General features: G+C 36.4%; 1 protein-coding gene across 6 annotated transcripts in view; it reads right to left on the reverse strand.

The window, feature by feature from the left end:
- The window catches only part of WDFY3 (WD repeat and FYVE domain containing 3), a 281,573-nt gene that overhangs the window by 218,705 nt on the left and 38,829 nt on the right, over positions 1–24,039 (reverse strand). The window contains exon 3 of one of the 6 annotated variants that reach the window (XM_060114177.1): positions 22,297–22,410. The exons of the other annotated variants lie outside the window; for them this stretch is intronic. The gene's annotated coding sequence lies outside the window, so the exon portion shown is untranslated. The remainder of the gene's footprint in view (positions 1–22,296; positions 22,411–24,039) is intronic. 6 annotated transcript variants of the gene reach the window in all.

Genomic DNA, 24,039 nt, shown 5'->3' on the forward strand with positions numbered 1-24,039 from the left:
ATGATCGCTCTCTACCTCTCAAACTTCATTCCACTTTCCCCCCCTGGACATCTCCAGGCATCCTTTCAACTCCTCATATACCAACTGTTCACACTGCAGGGCGTTAAAGCTCCTGGCAAGGATAACTCCTTCAGTTTTCAGCTTCAAGGTCACTTCCCCTGACAAACTTTTTCTAACAATGTGGAAGTATCTGTCTTCCCATAGTCCTCTGTCACTTTGCTTTCTTTATTTCCTCCATAGATATCTATTTATCTATTACCTGCTCTCCAACAGATGAACTCCAAGTGGAAAATATATGTCTATTCTATTCACCAGTACATACCCAGCACCTAGTAAAATGCCTGGCACATATTAGGAACTCCAATTTTTCTTGAATGAGCAAGTTATATATATTAGGCTAAAAAGACTAATTTTTGTACAATTAACTTAAACTGTTTTAAGCTACAAGTTTAAAATGGGCAGAAGACCTAAATAGACATTTCTCCACAGAAGATATACAGACTGCCAACAAACACATGAAAGGATGCTCAACATCTTTACTCATCAGAGAAATGCAAATAAAAGCTACAATGAGATATCATCTCACACCAGTCAGAATGGCCATCATCAAAAAATCTAGAAACAATAAATGCTGGAGAGGGTGTGGAAAAAAGGGAACACTCTTGCACTGCTGGTGGGAATGTGAATTGGTACAGCCACTATGGAGAACGGTATGGAGGTTCCTTAAAAAACTACAAATAAAACTACCATATGACCCAGCAATCCCACTACTGGGCATATACCCTGAGAAAACCATAATTCAAAAAGAGTCATGTACCAAAATGTTCATAGCAGCCCTATTTACAATAGCCCGGAGATGGAAACAACCTAAGTGTCCATCATCGGATGAATGGGTAAAGAAGATGTGGCACATATATACAATGGAATATTACTCAGCCATAAAAAGAAATGAAATTGAGCTATTTGTAATGAGGTGGATGGACCTAGAGTCTGTCATACAGAGTGAAGTAAGTCAGAAAGAGAAAGACAAATACTGTATGCTGACACATATATATGGAATTTAAGAAAAAAAAATGTCATGAAGAACATAGGGGTAAGACAGGAATAAAGACACAGACCTACTAGAGAACAGACTTGAGGATATGGGGAGGGGGAAGGGTAAGCTGTGACAAAGCGAAAGAGCGGCATGGACATATATACACTACCAAACGTAAGGTAGATAGCTAGTGGGAAGCAGCCGCATAGCACAGGGAGATCAGCTGGGTGCTTTGTGACCGCCTGGAGGGGTGGGATAGGGAGGGTGGGAGGGAGACGCAAAAGAGAGGGGATATGGGAACATATGTATATGTATAACTGATTTAATTCGTTATAAAGCAAAAAATAAAAAAAATTAAAAAAAATTAAAAAAAGAGATTATCATTTTCTCTTAAAAGTATGCAAATATGGCTCACAGATAGATGTGTTTGATTTTTTGAAGATCTACAATAAGCCTTAAAGCAGTGAATACTGTGTCACATTCATTTTACAGACAATGTAAAACTTAGATAACTTTCTTATTTTATTTCTAGAATCTAAGTGAAAGAGCTACAATAAAATTATGAATATTTAGAAAATTAGCTCATTTAAATAACTATATTTATGTGCAATCTAGTTATCATCAAAAATAAGTAAAATATTAAATGGGAAAAGAATTTGAAAAAAAATAGATACATGTATATGTATAACTGAATCACTTTGCTGTACACCTGAAACTAACACAACACTGTCAATCAATTATACTCCAATATAAAATAAAAAGTTAAAAAAACTAAAATATTTTAAAGGCATACATTTAAAATTTATTTCCATTTGAACAAATGCATTTCAAAAGGAGGGAAAATGACCTATTTTGGTCACGTCCAAGGGAGAATCATAAATTACTGTTCCACTCTGTGGTGGTCAGTTGTAAAATATAGCCACGAATTCTTTGATACTCCTCCTTTCAAAGGTTGAGTCTCAAAAAAAAAGGCTGAGTCTCTTAATTGTGAGTTAAATTTAGTGACAGAACAGAATGTAATGGCAGTGACTGTGTAATCATGTTATAAAAGGCACTGTGGCTTCCTCCTTGTTATCTCTCTTGGATCACCTGAGCTGAAGGAAGCTGACTTCCGTGTCATGAGGATACCCAAGCAGCCTTATGGAGAGCCCCAGTCAAACCTTCAATAGCCCTGACCAACATCTTGATGACTACAGCCTCATGAGAGATTCCAACCCAGAACCACCCAGCTAAACCACTCCTGAATGGCTGACCTACAGAAACTATAAGATAATAAATGCTTGTTTATTTTTTTTAAGCTTTAGGGTAACATATCATAGTGATAGGTAACGTTCATTCATTCATTCATTTATATAATAAATATCAATCTGTGCCTATTATGCCCCAGTCACCAGACCCCAAAGATACAGAGAACAAATAAGACACTATATGTATCACAGATGGGATGAAATTAAATAGGCTGGTAATAAGGTAAAAGTGCTTTTAATTAAAAGGTAACTAACAAGACCCTACCTGTATACCCAGCACATAATACCAGATTTCAAAAGAAGAGAGAGGAAGATGAGAAGTTGTTGCAGGAGGCAAGAATGGTTATGGGTATAAATACCTACACGTAAGGGGTGAGGAAAGCACAAGAGACGACACCTGAAGGGGCTGTACATATAAGCTCCAACTGGGTAAAGAAATGTGTGATATACCATACTCTGGGCTTTATCTAAAGGCAGTAGGGAGGCGTTGAGAATTTCCAAAAGGTGAGTAAGAAAATTAGATTTGCATTCTACAAAGAGGACTCTGGCTGCAGTATGGAAAAGGGCTCCAAAGGAGCTCTTTCTAGTGCAGACAGTTAAGAGGAAATTGCAGGGATTTCCCTAGTGGTCCCGTGGCTGAGACTCCACGCTCCCAATGAAGGGGGCCTGGGTTCGAACCCTGGTCAGGGAACTAGATCCCACGTGCATGTCGCAACTAAAGATCCCGTGTGCCGCAGCTAAGACCCGGCACAGCCAAATAAATAAATAAATAAATAAAATATTTAAAAAATTATTTTAAAAAGAGGAGATTGCAGCCATTCAGTTTCAGCAGGATGGTGGCCTGAAAAATGTTAGCAACAAGAAACAGAAAAAGCAGTAGCTGAAATCAATAGACATTAAAAAGGTCCAAAAAAGAACTTTGGGATTATATTTGAAAGTAAATGTCAGCAATACCTCAAAGCTCTAAAAAAGGAAAATTACAGTAACATAAAAATATTTTGAACAAATAAAAGAAAAATCTTAATTGGTATATATTGTATACCTTCTAAATTAATAAAAATCACCAGTACATTCTGAAAATGGAAATGAATTTTAAAATTATGACTGTCCAAAAAAAAGGAGCTATAAAGTCAATATGATGAAAGCATAAGTGGTTCTGCATCATTCTAATTCACGTAACCTAAAACTTTAAGTCGTTTATAACTGGTAAGCCCAACTCTATATATTTCTAACATTTTTTTATTGCTGATATCAAGTAGAGTTTTATTTTTTCCCCTTTTAAGATAAAAGGACTAAAAGGATATGGCATTACCCCTCCTTGAGTATGTGAGTCAGGTATGTCAGAATACAGCTCACTGTCCTTATTTGGCTCAAGAGTTCTATTTAGTTTTTCTAAGGCTGGACTCAAATTCTTCAGGACTTCAGTGCCCATAAATTTTCAACTTAGGAACTGGCTCTAGGCTATAAAGTAAGCTCCTCTAGGACAGAGATGATGACTTCAACATTTTTCTATCCCCCACTGCATCCTGACCATAGTAGAAACTCAAAAATTATTTATTGAATGGATTTGCCCTAAACTGTATACTAGCAGTCTGTTCCTACACACAAACACACACACACACACACGCACACAACTACTAAAATATTTACTGATGAAATGATGTTTGGGATTTGTTTCAAAATAATTCAGGGGTAGAATAAGTGTATGAGGATATAGATAGAACAAGACTGGCCATTATACAACTTTTAAAAAATTGTGAGACCTATTAGAAAAAAGTGAAAGTAATCAATTGAGTTATTGAGGAGGGGTATCTTTTTAATGTATGGTACAGAATTAATTACTTTATAACAAACTTTAAAGAGGTTAAATTTACTTTCTTAGAGGCTTTTGCTTTTAATTTACAGCCCAGTATTCTTGTTACAAAATATTTTTACTTCATGGTTCTAAATCACAAATAATTTGTTTAAAAACTATAGTTAAAATATCGGGGGGAATATTCTTTTAAGGGAAGGGGATACAAACCTACTCTGAAAAAACTGATGAAAATAAAATTTGTATATCAACAGAGAAGGAAAATAACAGCTGATGTTCAAGTTTTCTAATCTTTGTTGCAGTCTGAAAGGACCAAAATTAAGTTGGAAGTTTGTAACATAAAAAAAAAAAAAAAAAAAGCCTAGGGCTTCCCTGGTGGCGCAGTGATTGAAAGTCCGCCTGCCAATGCAGGGGATGCGGGTTCGTGACCCGGTCCGGGAAGATCCCACATGCCGCGGAGCGGCTGGGCCCGTGAGCCATGGCCGCTGAGCCTGCGCGTCCGGAGCCAGTGCTCTGCAACGGGAGAGGCCACAACAGTGAGAGGCCCGCGTACCGCAAAAAAAAAAAAAAAAAAGCCTAATAAAAAGTTATTTGGTTCTGGCTTAATAATTAAGAGTCATTACGAGTTCCTTATTGAAAATGTTCCTTACAAAATGCCAATATTTTCTTTTATGAAATTCCTGAAGAGTTTCATTAAGTACATTACTTCCAGAACTAAAATAAAAGTGACATTTAACATGAAATTAAAGGATCACTTAATAGATTATGTGAATAATTGGTCTTTCCCATTCTTTTTATTCTTTCTGTGAGCAAATACAATTAACGTTTCATTTTTTGTCTTTATGTTTTTCCTTCTAATTTCCAAAGAAAGTGCAATATCAATTAAATAACCCCAAATTTGCTTGCTTTAATATTAATTTTCCTGGTAACCTAAATCCAGAACTCATTATAAAGTTGATATTTACAGTTCTTTTTGGAGTACTATCAATTAAATGAAACTATTAAGTGCAAAATTTAAAGATATATTGGAAACCTTTTAAAAGGCACACATTAAGATGAGAAGTCAGTTAAAAATAAAACATTTGATATAGTAATCAAAACAACATTGTTCTGGCATAAGTACGGACATATAGACCAATGGAATAGAACAGAGAGCCCCAAAATAAACTCTCACATATATGCCCATTTGATTTTCAACAAGGGGGCCAAGACCATTCAATAGGGAAAGGACTTTAGAAAAAAAAAAAAGTGATGGGAAAATTGGAAATCCACATGCAAAAAAAATGTTGGACTCTTACCTTACACCACATACAAAAATAAACTTAAAATGGATCACAGACCTAACCTGAAAACTAAAACTATAAAATTCTTACAAGAAAACGTAAGAGCAATTTTTCATGACCCTGGATTTAGCAATGGTTTCTTAAATGACACCAAAACCACAGGCATTAAAAGGAAAAACAAATAAATTTGACTTCATCAAAGATAAAAACTTCGTGTATCAAATGGCACTATCTAAAGAGTGAAAAGACAATCCACAGAACGGAGAAATATCTGCAACTCACATCTCTGACTAGGGTTTAATATCCACAATACATAATGAACATCAAAAAGACAACCCAATTAAAAAAAACAGGACTTAAACAGGCATTTTACCAAAGAAGGTATACAGTCAATAAGCACATGAAAAAATGCTCAAAATCATTAGTCAGCAAGAAAATGCCCATCAAAACCACAATGAGATACTACTTCACATCCACTAGGATGGCTATTATAAAAAAATAACAAGTTTTGGCAAAGATGTGGAGAAATTAGAATCCTTGTGTAGTGCTGGTGATAATGTAAAATGGTGCAGTCACCATGGAAAACAGTATGACAGTTCCTCAAAAAATTAACCACAGAGTTACCACATGACTCAACAATCCCACTCCTAGGTGTGTGTGTGTGTGTGTGTGTGTGTGTGTGTGTGTGTGTGTGTGTGTGTGTGTGTGTGTGTGTGTGTGTAGAAGGACTGAAAGCAGAGACTCTCTAACAGGTACTAATGAGCCAATGTTCATAGCAGCAGATTTCACAATAGCAAAAGGTGGGAATAACCAAAGTGCTGTCAATAGATTAATGAATAAACAAAATGTGGTATATACATACAGTGGAAGATTACTGAATCATAAAAAGGAATAAGGTTCTGATATACGCTACAACATGGACTGAATCTTGAAAACATACTAAGTGAAATAAGTCAGACACAAAAAGAAGGACAAATTTTGTATGATCACACTTACATAAAATATCTAGAATATGGACATTCATAGAGACAGAAATAGAGGTTACCAGAGGCCAAGAGAAAGGAGAATAGGGAATTATTGCCTAACAGATACAGAGTTTCTGTTTGGGATGATGAAAAAGCTCTGGAAATAGATAGTGGTGATGGCTAGACAACGTTTGGAATATATATAATATCACTAAATTGTACACTTAAAAGTGGTTAAAATGGTAAATTTTAGGTTATGTATTTTACCAGAATTTTTAATAATTAAAGCATTTAAGATTCAATATTATTCGTGAAACACAAAATTTAATTATACCTAAGCCTATCCACAACAAAAATTTCAGATCAAGAAAAACTGATGCAATACTACCTTCAAGATATATAGCCAACATTAATATCAACCATCCAACTCCACTGGCCATACTAAAAAGGAAGCTTATAAATTAACCCAAAGAAATGCATTTTTGGGTTTTTTTGTTGGGTTTTTTTTTGGTTTTTTTTGTGGTACGCGGGCCTCTCACTATTGTGGCCTCTCCCGTTGCAGAGCACAGACTCCAGACGCGCAGGCTCAGCGGCCATGGCTCACGGGACCAGCCGCTCCGCGGCATGTGGGATCTTCCCGGACAGGGGCACGAACCCCTGTCCCCTGCATCGGCAGGCGGACTCTCAACCACTGCGCCACCAGGGAAGCCCCGCATTTTTGTTTTTATAGAAAGAACTTGGCATTCAAGACAAGCTAAACTCAGAAATACTGCATGGAAATAAAAGCTAAGTTCATTGCAGGCTTGAAGTCTTTAGTTGTCTATTTTTACTTTGTTTCTATTTCCACATGGACAACTCTCTCTTTAAACTTGGTTAAAAATGAGACTCCCAAGCAAAAATATGTGCATGTAAATTTTTAATAATCAAAACTACATAATTTCTTGGTAGTAAAAACTTTTTTTTTTAAGATTTAATTTGACTTATTTTTGGCTGCATTGGGTCTTTGTTGTTCCATATGGGGTTTCTCTAGTTGTGGCGAGTGGGGGCTACTCTGCGCTGAGGTGCGTGGGCTTCTCATTGTGGTGCCTTCTCTTATTGCAGAGCACAGGCTCTAGGTGTGCGGGCTTCAGTAGTTGTGGCACTCAGGCTCAGTAGTTGTGGCGCACGGGCTTAGATGCTCTGTGGCATGTGGGATCTTCCCGGACCAGGGCTCGGACCCATGTCCCCTGCACTGGCAGGCGGATTCTTAACCACTGCACCACCAGGAAACTCCAGTAGTAGAAACTTTAAGTGTGCAAACCTCAATTAACAGAAACTAGGAGAAAAGGTCTTACATGCTTTTGGCAAGCAGCACAAAAGCAATCATTTAACATGCTATTTTCTAATAAGGAATGCTACTATTTTCCAAAAACTAATAAAGAATTTGTTTCATAATAAACTTAATCTTGAAATTACATTTGATGTTCCTAATTCACAAAAGTAGAGCCTTGTCATATATTTAGGGGTAGATATTAATCATAAAAATGTTTTAACATCATGCTGGATAGGATAAAAAGACCACCTTTTTGTGGACAAGCTGTAATTTTAGAAGAGGGACGAAAAACATCATAAACTAAAGCAAACCAGAAAGACAAAAAGGACAAGTCAAGAAATGCAAAATTCAAGCAAAATATAACATTTAGTCCATCGAGGCAAGTTCACAGAAATGGGCAGAGGAAAAACAGTAAATACAGACACATGCAGCAACATTCCCCCGTGATTATTATCAGTCCTCTTCATCCACTTCTTGCTAGAAAGCTTTCTGTCTTGCCATGATCACTACCATTGTTATCCTCAGTGAAAAAAAGAAACCAAATGGACTTTCGTTTAAAGTGGACTTTACTTATGCAAATTATTTACAGTCATTAGATGAAGAATTTACTGATTTTCCTTCCTGCCTCTGTTAAAGTATTTTTAAAAGAACCGTGATATTCTCAGAATATGATTACTGGCAAGTGACTATTCAGCTTCTACCTAAGGAGAAGAGAAAGCTATTCTAAAACTCTAAAGTTGTAACACAATTGGGTTTTGATGTATCAGGAATGTTGTTCCAAATGCAAAATCAGTATACGCAAATCAATCAATGTGATACACCATATTCACAAATTGAAGGAGAAAAACCATATGGTCATCTCAATAGATGCAGAGAAAGCTTTCAACAAAATTCAACACCCATTTATGATAAAAAAAAAAAAACCATCCAGAACGTAGGCATAGAGGGAATTTTCCTCAACATAATAATGGCCATATATGACAAACCCACAGCCAACATCGTCTTCAATGGTGAAAAACTGAAACCATTTCCACTAAGATCAGGAACAAGACAAGGTTGCCCACTCTCACCACTCTTATTCAACATAGTTTTGGAAGTTTTAGCCACAGCAATCAGAGAAGAAAAGGAAATAAAAGGAATCCAAATCGGAAAAGAAGAAGTAAAGCTGTCCCTGTTTGCAGATGACATGATACTATACATAGAGAATCCTAAAGATGCTACCAGAAAACTACTAGAGCTAATCAATGAATCTGGTAAAGCAGCAGGATACAAAATTAATGCACAGAAATCTCTGGCATTCCTATACACTAATGATGAGATATCTGAAAGTGAAATCAAGAAAGCACTCCCATTTACCACTGCAACAAAAAGAATAAAATATCTAGGAATAAACCTACCTAAGGAGACAAAAGACCTGTATGCAGAAAATTATAAGACACTGATGAAAGAAATTAAAGATGATACAAATAGACAGAGAGATATACCATGTTCTTGGATTGGAAGAATCAACATTGTGAAAATGACTCTACTATCCAAAGCAATCTACAGGTTCAATGCAATCCCTATCAAACTACCACTGGCATTTTTCTCAGAACTAGAACAAATAATTTCACAATTTGTATGGAAACACAAAAGACCCTGAATAGCCAAAGCAATCTTGAGAACGAAAAACGGAGCTGGAGGAATCAGCTCCCTGACTTCAGACTATACCTCAAAGCTACAGTAATCAAGACAGTATGGTGGGCTTCCCTGGTGGCGCAGTGGTTGAGAGTCCGCCTGCCGATGCAGGAGACACGGGTTTGTGCCCCGGTCTGGGAAGATACATGCCGCGGAGCGGCTAGGCCCGTGAGCCATGGCTGCTGAGCCTGCGGGTCAAGAGCCTGTGCTCTGCAACGGGAGAGGCCACAACAGTGAGAGGCCCGCGTACCGTAAAAAAAAAAAAAAAAAAAAGACAGTATGGTACTGGCACAAAAACAGAAATATAGATCAATGGAACAGGACAGGAAGCCCAGAGACAAACCCACACACATATGGTCACCTTATCTTTGATAAAGGAGGCAGGAATGTACAGTGGAGAAAGGACAGTCTCTTCAATGAGTGGTGCTGGGAAAACTAGACAGGTATATGTAAAAGTAGGAGATTAGAACACTCCCTAATACCATACACAAAAATAAGCTCAAAATGGATTAAACCTAAATGTAAGGCCAGAAACTATCAAACTCTTAGAGGAAAACATAGGCAGAACACTCTAAGACATAAATCACAGCAAGATCCTTTTTGACCCACCTCCTAGAGAAATGGAAATAAAAACAAAAATAAACACATGGGACCTAATGAAACTTCCAAGGTTTTGCACAGCAAAGGAAACCATAAACAAGACCAAAAGACAACCCTCAGAATGGGAGAAAATATTTGCAAATGAAGTAACTGACAAAGGATTAATCTCCAAAATTTACAAGCAGCTCATGCAGCTCAATAACAAAAAAACAAACAACCCAATCCAAAAATGGGCAGAAGACCTAAATAGACATTTCTCCAAAGAAGATATACAGACTCCCAGCAAACACATGAAAGGATGCTCAACATCTTTACGCATTAGAGAAATGCAAATCAAAACTACAATGAGATATCATCTCACACCGGTCAGAATGGCCATGATCAAAAAATCTACAAACAATAAGTGCTGGAGAGGGTGTGGAGAAAAGGGAACACTCTTGCACTGTTGGTGGGAATGTGAATTGGTACAGCCACTATGGAGAACAGTATGGAGGTTCCTTAAAAAACCACAAATAGAACTACCATATGACCCAGCAATCCCACTACTGGGCATATACCCTGAGAAAACCATAATTCAAAAAGAGTCATGTACCAAAATGTTCATTGCAGCTCTATTTACAATAGCCAGGAGATGGAAACAACTTAAGTGTCCATCATCGGATGAATGGATAAAGAAGATGTGGCCCATATATACAATGGAATATTATTCAGCCATAAAAAGAAACGAAATTGATTTATTTGTAGTGAGGTAGATGGACCTAGAGTCTGTCATACAGAATGAAGTAAGTCAGAAAGAGAAAGACAAATACTGTATGCTAACACATACATATGGAATCTAAGAAAAAATAAAAAATGTCATGAAGAACCTACGGGTAAGACAGGAATAAAGACACAGACCTACTAGAGAATGGACTTGAGGATATGGGGAGGGGGAAGGGTAAGCTGTGAGAAAGTGAGAGAGTGGCATGAACATATATACACTACCGAAAGTAAAATAGCTAGCTAGTGGGAAGTAGCCTCATAGCACGGGGAGATCAGCTCGGTGCTTTGTGACCACCTAGAGGGGTGGGATAGGAGGGGTGGGATAGGGAGGGTGGGAGGGAGGGAGACACAAGAGGGAAGAGATATGGGAACATATGTATATGTATAACTGATTCACTTTGTTATAAAGCAGAAACTAACACACCAGTGTAAAGCAATTATACTCCAATAAAGATGTTTAAAAAAAAAAAAAAAGACTGTTGTTCCAAATAGGATACAGGCCCTTAAACTAAAATGAAATGAAGAATCCCAGAGCTTTTGTGATCTCCAGTCATTCTCTGACACTAATCATGGCCTCTTGATAAACTGAAAATGAATATACTGAATTAATAAAACAATTTCCATGGAGGCTATCAAATGAAAGCAATATAATTTCAGTTGAAAATAATTGCAGTACAAAGAAAATTCCATTAAGCAAGTTAGAATTTTTGAGTGTTTTCTCTGTTATGTTTAGATTCTAGTAGCAAATGTCTGTAGGTTATCTTCTTAGATGCACTGATAAAAGATGTTTGCTGGTTCTACTCTAATAACATTGAACCACGAAAAACATAAATACCCTATATATGTAAATATATATGTTCACAGTAAACAGTGTTTACTTTGACCTGAAATAAGAGTTATAACGTTTAATGCATCAGTCAAGGGGACCTCTCTTGAGTTACTCCACTGATCCATGGCAACATTACTACTCTCTAACTTATTATCTTTCCCATCTTTTTTCTATACACTTCAGATTTGTGGAGATGGTGGAGTTACAGAAGCCTGAAAGAGGTCAGGTCTCGTGTCAAGATCATTGAAAAAAGGCCAGAGAGCTTGGGAGGCCAGTTGGCCAAAGCCTACTAAGCTAGTCCAAACTTTCCTCTTTGCAAAGATAATTCACAATAACTAAAAACCTATAAATCTAGATCATTTGGCCCAGTAGCTTTAAAAGCTATACTGAAGCTATATGATAGGTATATATAAGTGTTAATTTTATGGATGTTTAAAATTTTCTGTAATAAAAAGTTAAAAGTAAAATAAGTATATTGGCATATTCTATGCATGAAATACCAGATTATTATGGTTCGGGCTTTAAAATGTAAAATTGTGGGTCACTGAGAAACAGGGCACAGAGAATTATCTCTGTTTCTCTGGTATAGATTACTACCTCATTCCTTCACTGTGAAATACACCAAATTCATTATGTTTTCTAACTAAAACTCAAAAATGCCAGGGCAATAGAAGAAATCAATGATAAATTTGACTATATGAAATTTTTTTAAAATCTCTGAATGGCAAAAGAACACCATAAGCAAAGTCGAAAGACAAATGAAAACACTGGAAGATATATTTCCAAATATACATTACAGGTAAAGAACTAATATCCCTAATATACAAAGACCTTAATAACTGAAGGAAAAAAAGACCAAAAATCCTAGCGAAAAATGGAAAAAGACATGTATAAATATCCCCATAGGGCTTCCCTGGTGGCGCAGTGGTTGAGAGTCCGCCTGCCGACGCAGGGGACACGGGTTCGTGCCCCGGTCCGGGAAGATCCCACATGCCGTGGAGCGGCTGGGCCCGTGAGCCATGGCCACTGAGCCTGCACGTCTGGAGTCTGTGCTCCACAACAGGAGAGGCCACAACAGTGAGAGGCCCACGTACGGAAAAAGAAAAATATATATATATCCCCATATATCTATATATGGCTCTTACAGATCTGAAAGATATAAACTCAACTCACAGGAAAAATACACATTAAAACTATACTGAGATACTATTTCTTTGCCCTTCAGATTGGCAAAACTCAAAGGCTTGACAATATACTCTCTTGGTAAGGCTGTGGAAAAATAGGCAGTCTCATAACATTGCTGGTGGGAATGCAAAACAGTACAACACCAGTGAAAAGGAATTTGGTGTCATCTAGTAAAACTATATACATATCCATTTACCCTTTGACCCAATAAACCCGCTCCTATATTAATCCTGAAGATACACCTCCAACAACAGAAAAAGACATATGCACAAGGTTATTCACTGCAGCACTCTAAAATTGAAAAATATTACCTGGATAGCCAAACACAGAAGAATGATGGCAATCTCTATGAATTGGAGAATTCCAATTCAGTGATTTCCAGGGTATATTTTTCAGTGAAAAATCACTACGTGCCCAAGTACTTATATAGACAGTATGCTACCTTTTGTGTTAGAAAAAAGTGCAGTAAGAAAACATAGGGCTTCCCTGGTGGCACAGTGGTTAAGAATCTGCCTGCCAATGCAGGGGACACGGGTTCGAGCCCTGGTCCGGGAAGATTCCACATGCTGAGGAGCAACAAAGCCCGTGTGCCACAACTACTGAGCCTGCATGCCTAGAGCCCGTGCTCCGCAACAAGAGAAGCCACCGCAGTGAGAAACCCGCGCACCACAACGAAGAGCAGCCCCCGCTTGCCGCAACTAGAGAAAGCCCGCATGCAGCAACAAAGACCCAATGCAGCCAAAAATAAATAAGTAAAATTTATTTTTAAAAAAAGAAAAAACATACATATCTGCTCATCATTACCAAAAGAAAAATCAGAAGGATAAACAAGAAACCAATGAATTTTTTTACCTACAAAAATGGAGTGCTGCTTTTGTTTGGTTTTTGTAGTGGTATAGATGAAACAATTCTGAATCTATTTTAGGTGATACTCATTTAGAGCAAATGCGTAAGAATGTTGGTACTGTTAGGAGCCCATGTTCTCACTACAGAACAAGGGAGAATTGGAGAAATCAGTATGAACTCATATTCTAAACTAATAATATATATAGATAAATAAAAGGGCTCTTATTACAGTAGGATGCTGAGTAATGACTGGTAAAAGTAGGAGGTCCGGAGTTAGAAAAAACCATCATTTTAGAACCATAGTTCAAGCAAGCTATCATCAATGAATCCTACATATAGCAGATGAAATTTTGATGAAGAGTGGGATATTTTAATTGTCTTAAAGTATCTCCTCGCAGATTGCTTATTAGTTGTAAGGGAGTAGAGTAACACAGTGGAGAAATCAGTCAATGAAACAGGTGGTCGAATTTTATATCACAAATAAACAGCAGGTGGACATTGTGTACCTCCAGATAAGATGTGCTAAGAAAGACACAACCTTTATGCAATATTCCATCTAGGAAGGCATAACCTGAATCTGATCAAGAGAAAACATCAGATAAACCAAAGATAAGGAATATACTGTTAAAAAAGAAAGGGAGGGAAGGGAATGACTGCATACTTTTAAAATGCCAATATAATAAATGACAAAGAAAGGCTGAAGAATAATTCTAGATTAAAAGATACTAAAGACATGACATTTAAATGCAAAAAAAGATCATAGACTAAATTCTGTATTGAAGGGGAAGAAATGTGCTATAAAGGACACTTATTTGATCAATTGACAAAATCGGAAAATGGTAGATTAAAGTAATGCAACAATGTTAAATCTACTGATTTTTTAGACTTTTACGCAAGAGATTATCCTTATTCTTGGGAAATTCACACTAAGGTATTTAGGACTAAAAGGGCTATGACATAGTCAATGTAACTCTCAAATAGTCCAATTAAAAGAATACACATATATGCATATATGTATTTATAAATATATACACATAAACATTCATTTACAAAATGAATAATAAAGCATTTGAGGACAAATGGTTAACAATAGGTGAATCTGGAGTGAGGGTACATGGATGTTCTTTATATTATTTTTGTAACTTTTCTGCAAGTTTGAAATTATTTCCCCCTAAAATCATTATGTTCAAAATCTAACACATTATTTTTCTCCCTAAATTCTGTTTTTTTAAATTAAATTTTATTTATTTGTTTATTTATTTTTGGCTGAGTTGGGTCTTTGTTGCTGGGCGCCGTCTTTCTCTAGTTGCCACGAGCGGGGGGGCTTCTCTTGTTGCGGTGCACGGGCTTCTCATTGTGGTGGCTTCTCTTGTTGCAGTTGCAGAGCACGAGTTCTAGGCGCACGGGTTTCAGTAGTTGTGGCACGTGGGCTCTAGAGCGCAGGCTCAGTAGTTGTGGCGCACGGGCTTAGTTGCTCCGCGTTACGTGGGATCTTCCCGGACCAGGGATCGAACCTGTGTCCCCTGCATTGGCAGGCAGATTCTCAACCACTGCACCACCAGGGAAGTCCACTAAATTTTATTTTTTCTTCTATAATTTCTACATAGCGGAACAGGACCACTGTCAACCAGTCATCCAGCTAGAAACTTGGCAGTTAACCTAGATTACCCAAGGGTTTCAATTCATTTCCTTCCTTTCTTTCAACCCCCACACTCAAAGGGACATATCCTAAGGGACTATCTTTTACATCTGTCCTGTTTTCTCCAGTCATACCAAACTGGTTCAGGTCCTAATCATTTAGCATTTCTCCTCTGATTTACCGTTACAATCTACTAATGATCACCCTTTCTCCGGCCTTGGCTCTAAATCTTTCTAACCACCGCTACAGAGTGCCCTTCCCCACATGAAACCTGATCATGTCAGTCTCTGTATTTCTCAACTGGTACTGAACATCGGTAGGAAGAATGCACTGGGTCAACTTAAAAATCCCAATACTGACAAAATACATTGCTTTGGAGCTTGAGATCCAAATAAGCAAAAATGATTGCCCAGAGCCTTAAGAGCTAGTCTAACATAATTGTAAATTTAGTCATGAAACAACTGCAAGAGCCATCTTGGACCCAATCCTAAAGCAATTGCTATTGAGCAATATATTCAGTGCCCATTTTACACAAATAACATGAGATGGGACCTCTGGAAAAAGAGGTCATTAAAAGGAAAAAATGGAAAGAAAAGGTAGGGAATAGAAGGGAGGAAGGGTCGAGTATTGAAAAGTGAGGAGGGAAAAATAGAGAAGGTAACAGAAAGAAAGGGAAAAGAAAAAAAAATCTATTCTCTAGGATTTCAGGATAAAACATAGATCTGTCTCATGGTAAGATGTCAACCTTTTGAGAATTAACTAGCCCTCTTAATTGTTCCTAATGGAACAATTGCTTTATGAAATTCTATGTTCTTTATGAACAGTTGACATTTTATCAGAAGTTACTTGAGAGCAGTATTATTCATAATCAAAGTATATTCTATAAGCACTGAAAAGTATAAGCAAATATGGAGTCATGTTTCTACTGCTTTCACTTTGTAGACTCTTTTTCATTTCTCAGTTCAAGGCATCAATAGAGACCCATATACTATATAAAACTATATACATATATAATATATATGTATATATTATATACAAAAGCTATGAAATATATATTTATATCTCAATTCTAGGATCCCACTTTTATACCCATATTGTAGATTTTAGATATCAGTAATAGATTCAAATAACTTTCATGTGGCACTTTAAGCCTCACAATAAAGATAAATAAAACATTTTATTTTATAAATATAAAATTTCTTTATATTTTGCACTAAGAATATAAAAAACAGATGGCAAATATATATTAAAGAGTTCATTAAACGATTTAGTTCCTCAGGGCAAAAATCTTACTTCTTATAGCTCTTTTCCAGTTTATAGAAATTATCACCCTCTTTTCCTAGAACTGAAACATTTTTATGAAACTGTTCTTTTGGGCAGTGAAAACAAAATCAAGAAGGAAGAAAACAAACTAAATAGAAGTACTGAAGATTAAATAAGTCTTGGCATGGTCTGCTCTCCCCACACAAATTTTGTTTTCATCACCACATTTAGTCTTTCAATAACAAGTAACATTTGTCCTTTAAACTTTAATTTAAAAATCTTGGGACTTCCCTGGAGATCCAGTGGTTAAGAATCCGTGCTTCCGATGTAGAGGGCGTGGGTTCAATCCCTGGTTGGGGAACTAAGATCCCACAGGCCGTGTGGTGTGGTCAAAAATAATAATAAAAAAAAAATTTTTTTTAATAAAAATCTTAACTGTGCGTGCACTTGCGTGCGTGTGTGTGGAGGGGGTGGGATGGTGTGTGGGGGGGGAGAGAGACAGAGACAGAGAGGTAATACCAAAGGTCAATTCAGTTGACAGATGGGCTCTTTTGCTTGGATTTCTATAGGTCTAAGCATGTAAATATACTGGCCAATAGTACAGCAAAAACTTTTATATGCCACAAAGTTGTTTAATTTACTCTCCATACATATTGCTTAAAGAATTAAATGATAGTGGGGCTCCCCTGGTGGCGCAGTGGTTGACAGTCCGCCTGCCGATGTGGGGGACACAGGTCTGTGCCCCGATTCGGGAAGATCCCACATGCCGCAGAGCGGCTGGGTCCGTGAGCCATGGCCGATGAGCCTGCGCGTCCGGAGCTTATGCTCCGCTACGGGAGAGGCCGCAGCAGTGAGAGGCCCGCGTACCGCAAAAAAAAAAAAAAAAAAAAAGAATTAAATGATAGTTAAACGTGAAAGTGTTTGACCTATCTTCTATTCCACTGGGAAACATGCTCAGAGATCTTTGAGCTTACAAAGGCAGTTTGTGTACCTCTTTAGATTTTATAAATAATGGGGGAAGAGAAAATCACCTTAGTCTTTTGGTGAAAAGATCATCAGATTCTTAATGAAGTCCTTACGAAACTGAAATGCTAACGATAGATACTCTTAGCAGTTGGTTCCATACACCATGTATCAACCTATCAAAAATAAAAATTCCAATTGGATAACAGATGAATAGTCCTTAACTCTATGAGTGAGATACTATTTTTCTTACCATCAAACTGCAAAACTTTAATCAGCTTATTTTTGTTCTTTTATAAAAAATTTTGAAAATAAAACAAATTCTTGCAAGGTACATCAAAAGTGTTCAGGCTATAAATACCTAGCCCCACTGATTTTAGCTCACAGACCTGAGAGATCAATGAATTATTTTACAATACACAAAAGCATAAATAATTACAAAATTCTTACACTTATTCTATTTTCTTAAAAGGCAGATTCCATTTATGTTATTTTATAGCATTTACAGAATATTTCTTAGGAAACCATCATTGCAGAGATTTCTTCAACGTGAAAATAAATGAAAATAACTAAATGCCATATTCATATCCTATTTCCTAGGCACTGGCTAAGTTTCCTGTATAGGACTTAACTCTGCACAGAGATTTCACATTTATTTGACCATTTAACAGGATTCTGGCAATAATCCTGTGGGAAGAATAGCAACATGTGTCAAGTATCTACCATATATCAGGCTCCACATTCAGCATTTTACACGCTTTATCTCTTTAATTCTAACAATAATCATATGAAATTGATATTATCAATACCATTTCTACCAAAGAGAATATTATGAACAAGAGAAGTAGCCCAAGGTCACATGGTAGTAACCAGAAGAACTAGGCTGCTTGAGAAACAGGTCTGCCTAACGCCAAAGCCCATTCTTTCCCTTACACTATGCCGCTTCATCATCACAAAGGAGGAAACAGAGGCTGAGGTACTCAAACAAGACTGCTTAGCTAGTACGTGGTAAACAAGATCTCAACCTAAGATTTCTAATGCTGAAATTCTTTTCACTATAGTACCTGGCACTTCCCACTTTAGTACCTATACAATCATTCTAAAACAGAGAGATATAGCCAATGTACAAAATCATGCCTCCAAATTTTCCCCTGAAAATTTCCAAGAAGCAGTACCCATTAATATGACACCTGTACTTTCATACACAACCTCATAACGTACAAAAGGTCTAATGCACACAAACTTCTTTGCCTTTCCAACAGCAGTTAAGCTGACCTGGGCTCACCTGGGCAGAAAATTCAAAGACTTCTTCGTTTGTTCAACCACTCAACACAGAATTGAACACCTAACCCTCTAGGTGCTGAGGACTGTGATTCCCCAACCCTCTCCTCTTTTTACCAAGTACCTGATACTATCCCTCACCTCAGTACCATATCCTTTAACATCTTTCTTATCCCAACTTCTGCTCCATTAACCTGAAAGAAACCTTTCTTAATTATTCTCATTTATTAACCTCAACCCAATAATAACTACTTCCAGTCACTATTTAATTTCCCCAGAGATTTTTCTCATATATCTAATGTAGCTTCCTGCTCCTGTGACAGGAATATTTTCCAACATTACAAGGAAGAAACAAATGCAGAATGTGGCTTTCTGTAAGAAATTTGTTCTGGAGTCTCTTCAAAAGGTCACTATTGGGCTTCCTTAGTGGCGCAGTGGTTGAGAGTCCGCCTGCCGATACAGGGGACACGGGTTCGTGCCCCAGTCCGGGAAGATCCCACATGCCGCGGAGCGGCTGGGCCCGTGAGCCATGGCCACGGAGCCTGCGCGTCCGGAGCCTGTGCTCCGCAACGGGAGAGGCCACAACAGTGAGAGGCCCACGTACCGCAAAATAAAAAAATAAATTAAAAAAAATTTTTAAAAAAAGGTCACTATCATTAAAAAAAAACAAAAAACAGAGAAAGAGAAAAAGGATAGGGGAAAGTAATCTAGATTTTTATTTATTTTTTTTGCGGTTTAAAAGGAGGGGAATAAAACCATTAGGCAGTCTCCCCTTGTTTTTAGATTTCTAATATTTTTGTTAGAGCAGAAATAAGAAACTTCCCACTGTTCTACAAAGGGCTAAGTGCTAAATATTAGAATGGGTTACTACTCTAGCCAGGTTGTGAGTTAGAGGGATACACAAAATTATAACGCTTTCTTCTTCCTCTAAAAACAAACGTATTTTATATTAATACTTTAAACATAAAACCATGTAATTTTCCCTTGTTACCAAAGATGAAAATTTATGGTTGTACTGCGCAAATCTGTCCTTAAACCATGGGGTTTACAGTCTCCATTAGAAAGTAACATACCAAGGTAAACAAATGGTAAGGGATCAAACTATATTTTTTTTATAAAATCTGTGAATTGTTTGCATATACCTTACACAATCTCATATATGTTCTTCTCCTTTCTGTTAATTCTGTGATAGATACTTTCTTATTCTTAAAAGGCCCAACCACTCTCAGAGGCCCAGCTCTTAGGCAAACCATGCAGAAAGGAGTATAATAAACCGAAAGAAAATGTAAAAAGAATGGCTAAGGCCACCACTTTTTTTTTTCTTTTTGCTGGAATACAAGTCAAAGAGAACGCTGTTTAATTTTGAAGAAGCATAGGTGCTTAAAAAATTTAAGTTATAATATATGACTGAAAAATTCATTCATTTAATTAGCAGACCATTTTCCACTATTAGACTTAAAATTCCCCATTCCAGACTAATAAACTGTGAGCTGTGGAAAATAAGTTTGCCACAAAATCCCTACACTTACAAAGGTAAGAAAAAGCAAAGAGGTAACTCAAATCAATAACCTTGAAATGTATCAAAACTTAAAATCTCAAAAATTTTTTCATGGATAATGGTTTGCTTCAGTTACTATACTAAAAATATTTATTTTCTTCCTACACACAAGCCCTTAGAGAATCTGTCCTTTCCCCACTCACTGAAAAAGCAACACTATTATGAACACATAACTGAGTCCTTCCAATAACCGCTGACTGAACAATGTTGGACATCCTTCATAATGTGAGACAAATGGATTCTCTCCCTTAGCAAGTTAGAATTTAGAATATGAGAACCAAGATAATTAGCTATGGGGGCTGAGAGCTAGCTGAACCTAACACCCACAACTGACCACTGTATGCTGATTAAGAAAGCAGAGCAAACCACTTGGCAAAGAGAAACAAAAACAAGAGTACAGGCAACTCCAGAAAAAGAAGTAGAGAATAAATACCTAAAAATATTCAGTTCCCTGGAAGCCTGGCTGTACTTCCTGTACTTGAGTTCTATAGTATCTGGTAATGGATAATTGTTCTCAAAATATTAATTTTTTTTGAAAAAAAAGGTAAATATGGACATCTATGTAGGTACAAAACTTACAAAGGAAATAAACAAGTAAAATTAGCATACTAAATATCAAAAATATGGTTAGGACATAGCAAAGCCTAGGATTCAATTACTTACAAATCAATAGATTCTTCCCCGATATAGTATATTAACTTTATACAAGGTCACCTGAGAAGACAGAACAAATCATTCTGCTCTAAACATTTTTTATTACTTTTCTCAGCAACAGAATAAAATATGAGAGGTCCATGTTTGATACAATGAACATTCACAGGCTACTGTCTTCAAATATAAATTCAAATATAATAAGAATGCTTCACATTCTTTTAGGGAAAAGAAGTAAGTGATGTCTTCTTTCTTCATGTATAAGAGAGGCAGGATAGATGAGCAGGTGAATGCCTGAACCCTGGAGCCAGACTCCTACGTTTGAATCCTGGTTTTGCCATTTCCTAATCCTGTAACCTTGGGCAAGTTACTTCTGCCTGTTTCTAACATATAAAATTACTATAATAGAGCCAATTTCATAGGATTGTTATGAAGAATAAATGATATAATACATGCAAAAACCCTAAGAAACAATAAATGTTCATTGTTATTAATAGTATTTATTTTTATTATTATTATTCATGGAAGGAGGTATATTTCATATATCTGTGACACATAAAACTGAATTTCTTGAACAAGGCCATTCTTTAGCAGGCTTAGGAAATTAAAAACTTAAAAATCTATGATTCAAAAAACAGGGCAGATAAAGATAAACCCACATTTAAAAAAACCCTACAATCTCTTTAGTAGGGCTTCTGCAACAATAAACTAAGAGTTATTCTTTCATGAGGGATAGAGCTTGCCTTCTGATAAAGTTTTATAAAAGCTTTCCTTCAACAAACTCTGGCTGAAAAAGGAAGCCCTTTTTCCAGAACGCCCACTTAGATACAGCAAAGCACAGGATAATCTACTGATGTTAGAGGAAGGTAAAAATCTTTAAAAGATTTTTTTTAATTATAAAAGATTTAAAAAATAAAACAAATAGTAACTGCTCTCATAAAGTATGAATTCTGATTGGTTCAGAGGTTAAGTACAATAATTCACTCCTATGGGGTTTTTTGGACTAGGCAATGATACAGTTAAGAAAGAGCTAGGGATACCATAAGGAGAAAAACAATTCTTGCATCATGAACACATGCCACATGATTTGCTTCCTACAAAACATGTGGTTAAGACCAAATATAAAAGAACCAACTGAAAGGTCAAAAACTATGTGGAAGGAAACAAGGAAGGGCAGGGAAGGAAGGTGGAAGGAAGAGAGAACAGACTATTACAAATAATTTCAGCTATCTGGAAGAGAAAAGAATCAAAATATCCTAATCTGTACTTAAAGACCCAAAATGACTATGTAAAAAATTAAAAAGCAAAAAATTAAATCAACTTAAATTAGAAGGATCTGTATTTCCTTCCCTATACATTTTGAAATCAAATAATTCTTTAACTCACCTTCTACTTCAGCATATAGACATATTCACGACAATCCTTCATTCAGTCAAGAAATACTGAATCTTTACTTTCAAAATATGATTCCAGGTTAGGCTTTTTAAAGCTCCTCGCCGACTACACACAAAGAAGATAATAAAACAGCTTGAGAGCTTATATTTCAGAATCCCCCTCCCCCATTCCCTTTCCTTCTATATCATGTATGTTGTATAACACTTTCCATTTACAAGCTCTTAGGAGAGCAGCGGGTCTTCTTTGTTTTCATTTATATAAAGCACACACACAACAAAAATATCCTCAGGCAAAGACAGAGCTGATGTCTGACCAAATTAGGAGCAAATGTACCTGAGCCAGAAACGTCCTCCTCAATTCCCTATTTCCCCCAACTTAGGCATAGATCCTTTTTCTAAACGGAGGAGTTTAGCTTTCTTAGGATGCTACGAAGCAGCCACAGTCATCTCACAACCAGATTAATATACTTAAAGATGCCTTTTAGTAGAGGTCTTCATAAAACTGAGGCGCAAGGGACATTCCTACCACGCGGAACACAAGACCAAAAGGATATATCCTTTGTAAGACTAGGAAAAAACAGGCACGCCTTCTCCCACTCCTTTTCCCCAGGTCAAAACAAAACAAAAACCGGAACAGAGTGGCTAACAGTTAAAGTTTAAAAAGAAAATGAAAATGAAAAGCTGACATCCTAGTGTTTCCAATTTTTTTTTAAAAATGTTGTTAGTGACTACAAAATCTCTCCTCAGATCTACAGCAAAAACAGCACACTTACCTCCTCCATTCCCTTTTTCTCCCCACTTTTAAGTCAATAATTTTAGTGATGGCTCTAAACTCATAACCTTTTATGTAAACTCTATTCTACTTTTCAAAAATAAAGTCTATATGCTAATAAAATATGTAATCAGTCAACTGAATACTAAGGGTTATATATTATCATTAACAGGACATCATTTTGCTTATATTCTATCCTTCAGAAACATAAGTAAAAATGACTTAAGGCTGATGCTTGTAACAAGAAATGGCAGCTAACATGAATTTAGCTTTTACTTACTATGTGCCAGACACAATATTAAGCACTTTACAAGCATTATCTCATTTAACCCTTATGAACTTCCATTAAATACTATCAATAAACCCATCTAACAGATGAGGACATAAGAAATTAAGAAATTTATACTAGGGCAAACAGTTGTAAGCAATGACACCAAGATTTAAACCAGGAAGTATGACTAAGTTTGGAAACTGAACCTTAATACATATTACACACTGCAGTTATCCCCTCTTATATCTACTTCTAATATTTTATACAATTTTCTAACATATTGTCAATAAAGACTGATGCATAATTTGACCTCAAAACAAGAGCCAAATAAGCGATATTCAGGATCAAAATCAACTCAATGATATAGTCATAGAAACGGTAAGCTCTAGACAATAAACCAAAAGTCTAAGGGAAAAAAAAAAGAAAAAAAGTTTCACAACATGGGTTAAAGTATGATTAAAATGATGTATATTTTTAAGTCCCAAACTTTAAGTATTATTTCTTAAAATAAAGAAAAACTGCATTAAATTTTTAAATGTCAATTCTCCAATTTGTAGTGCTACTTTACTTTTCAACTTATTTTTTCTGATTATAAAAACCTTTTAAATCTTGTAATTTAAGCTTCACATTAAGTACATCTGCACTTTTTATACTGCACTGAGTTCCCTTCTTTGAACTTTTAAAACTCTCTT

The sequence above is a fragment of the Mesoplodon densirostris genome, chromosome 1 (genome assembly GCF_025265405.1).
Source record: "Mesoplodon densirostris isolate mMesDen1 chromosome 1, mMesDen1 primary haplotype, whole genome shotgun sequence".
In the NCBI taxonomy this organism is placed as follows: Eukaryota; Metazoa; Chordata; class Mammalia; order Artiodactyla; family Ziphiidae; genus Mesoplodon; species Mesoplodon densirostris.